Consider the following 3,253-nt stretch of genomic DNA (forward strand, 5'->3'; position numbering starts at 1 on the left):
GTGAGGTAAGAACAACTCTATCATTTGGCAGTGGTGCTACAGGACCAAATATAGCACAAAAACAATCAGGTAAATTTTCAGTTATTTTCTCCTATATCCCTCCAGGTAGTGTGCGTCGGTGGAAATCCCTGCTCCAACACATTGTTGGCATACACAGATGGGAGGAAGCCGGCATACAACAAACGTGCCATCATGCCCCTCTGACAGCCAATGAACAACAGAGGAAAAGGTGGATGACTGTGGATTCACCAGCATACCGGACTTTAAAAATATAGTTTCTCGAAAAAACATACTGCGAGACTTGCGGCAGATGGCACTGTTCAAACACACAGGTAAGTCTACAAAATATTTTTTGCCCCCTAAACTCAATTTTTGTTTTATGACAAAAGTTATTTTGCAACAGAAGCATTGCTGCACTTTCCCTCTAAGACATTTAGGAATACAATGTAAAGAGGCTCCTGTAACTATCATTTAAAAGTATGTTATCACGTTTATGGCTAATATTTATATGGGGTTGCATTGCACCTACACAGGGTCCCTGGAAGTTTTCCATTCATCAATGCTAAAGTATACGCAGAAAAGGCTTCACTTTTCATATGACGTAATGCTGGCCAGAACCCAACTTGCGGTTATGGACCACAACGCCAATGTTGGCAAGGAGCAGGCCAAAACAAAGCAAGGTAAAGACATACATCTTCTAATAAAATCTCTGCTATTCTAAAATGATCTGAATAAGACCTGAAAGTGAAGTTGAGTGATTTTTGGAATGTCAGCTACAGAACAAAACAAATACATAAATCTGTTGTGCTTTGTGCAAATGGTTGACCATATGTACACCTACACTGTTATTACCTAATTTGTTATTACATTTTGTTTTATAGGACAACCGCATTTGCATTTGCCTACTCAAAGGCCAGTCATCAGTGGATTGCTAGGCCAGTGTATGAGAGAGGTGTGCAACTATTCCGCCAAGAGCTCATGGACCACACTCTGAAGATGAGGGATGAGAGTAATCTTGAAGATTGGCCCCGTCCTCCGCCTCGCCGGAAAAGGCTTCTAAAGAACATTGCCCCTGTGCCTAGGCCTGACAAGTCAGAGTTGTTGAAACAATACACATCTCGGTTCAAGTCCCAGTGAAATTTTCTTGTTTGTTGTGGACGACAGTTGCTCAAAACATTGTTTTGATTTATTATTCCCGTGTTTGTATATAATTCTGTCAATAAACGAGTCTTTATACATCTTACCAAATACTTTTATTTATAACTTCACAATTGTCATTATCCTTCTACTATGGTACACATTTACATAACATTATTTGCAAAATCAGAGAATTCTCAATAATTCCTCTGCTTCTTGAAAACCTCTGTAATCCCTTCGCCGGGGGGAGGGGTACTTGGTCCTCAATTGTGGTCACCACACAACTGGGCAGGATCTCTCCTCTCCTTGCGCCCCAGACGCTCACCTTGTAATCCCCACTCCAAGACGATCCGATATGCCACCAATCTACACTGTCTAGGGGTGGAAATAAGAAAGCAAGAGCAATCAAGGGGCAGTCATATTCTGTAATTTTGGCGATTCACAAAAATTGATTAGAGCACTGACGAAAATAAGTATTTGTGTAATTACTTTGCAGATAATTGTCCGTCGGGTCCCTCTGGAACAGGTCTTCTCTTCCAGTTGATTTTGGGTACGTTAAAAAATGTCCGTACAACAGCGGGGTTTATTAGTGCAGGATAGTCATCCATTGCTGTGAGACAGCATGCCTCGGAGTTTTCGAGGCATTGGCGAAACACGTCCGACTCCCGACAACACAAACACTCTTCCTCTGTAGCCATGGGCTGACATTGTCCACAGCTACACCACCAGTCGCCTGCACATCTGTTAGGTGTGTCTGGGACCTCCGCGATCTCCGCCGCCTCTTCTGCAGCTCTCCGATTCTCCTCCATTACTTGTAGTTCCTCGTCTGTATATTCAGGCTCAAATAGGTACGGTCGACCTTCGAAATTGAGCCACTCATTGTCGCGTTCGATGCTCACCTCTGACTCTGCCATTTTCTTGATCTATTCTGCTGTTCTCTAGCTTCCTGCTTGGTAGTCTCTTCCGGCAATATATGTTGTGCTCTGTGCGTGATCTCGCGGGATCTCGCGGGATCTCGCGCAATAGCAGCCGTGAGGAGAATCTATCAGGCAAGTGTTATTTAAATATACTTCTGGTGTAGTTACAAACTTTCTAATGCCTCGTTTTATAAGTAAATAACATATTTGTACTAGTGTGGACGTTTGGTATCAATCCGCGCATTATTAGTGGGGTTATTTACGAGATACAACTTTGGATCCATTAGCGCCTGCACTAAGCTAACTAGCTGAAAACGCTAACTCGACCTACGTTGTAACAAGGGGAAAAAGCTAATGGGGCGGTGTTTGGCTCGAGGTCAAAGTGCAAAGCAGCCTAGGATGAAATTACTCCGAACCATCACTTTAACAAAGCTGTTCTTTACTGAATTTGATGATTTAAATACCAGATGTTGCTTCCATAATGGATCTGGTGGGAACGAACCTCGACCTGCTGAAAAGGGACAAATTAAGCTAATGTTTTCACAAAACCTTTATTCAAACACACTGTAAAACGAAAATGTTGTGAAAACTCAAAATTTCAAGGCAACTTACTGCATCTAGATTTTTGAGTTTTGAGGCCAACTCAAACTCCTAATGCTTTGAAAAATAGTTCAGCCAACTAATAATGTTTTGTTCAAATAATAAATCTTCATATGCTGTTAACTAATAATGTTTTGTTTAAATAATTTGCCTTTCTATAGATATGTTCTCAAAACTGCCTTACATACTAAATAATTCAAAACAGTCATGTCAATCCACTATCTTTTGTTCAGATAATTAACTTTGTGTAAAAAACTAAGTTTCGACTTCTAAAAGCTCCCCTCAGGCACATTAGGGCTCCATCTAAAGCTGCTGTTGATCTTGCATCACCTTGATGACACAAGGGCCACTAGAAGTGCGACACAATCAAGAGAATACTGGCTGAAGGAAGCCTATTGCTCAAAGTCTAACACTCCAAAACTCCAGCTCTTCTATCAAACGTGAACAGTCACTTACCCCATGGTTACAAATGTAAACCAGCACAACAATGACAATTACCAGGCAACAAAACACTACATTCTAAGCAGACATCGCTTTAATAAACGGAATTCATAAAGTTGCATTTTGTATTTCCAACAAACTGCAAACTCTTTTCAGCA

General features: G+C 41.2%; 1 long non-coding RNA gene across 1 annotated transcript; it reads left to right on the forward strand.

Moving 5' to 3' along the window:
* Nucleotides 1–282: 282 nt before the first annotated feature.
* Nucleotides 283–891, forward strand: LOC120554017. The gene is made up of 3 exons (XR_005638268.1): nt 283–332; nt 534–680; nt 882–891. It is a non-coding gene; the product is annotated as an uncharacterized LOC120554017 (long non-coding RNA).
* The last annotated feature ends 2,362 nt before the right edge of the window (nt 892–3,253 follow it).

This window comes from Perca fluviatilis, chromosome 24, assembly GCF_010015445.1.
Source record: "Perca fluviatilis chromosome 24, GENO_Pfluv_1.0, whole genome shotgun sequence".
Lineage (NCBI taxonomy): Eukaryota > Metazoa > Chordata > Actinopteri > Perciformes > Percidae > Perca > Perca fluviatilis.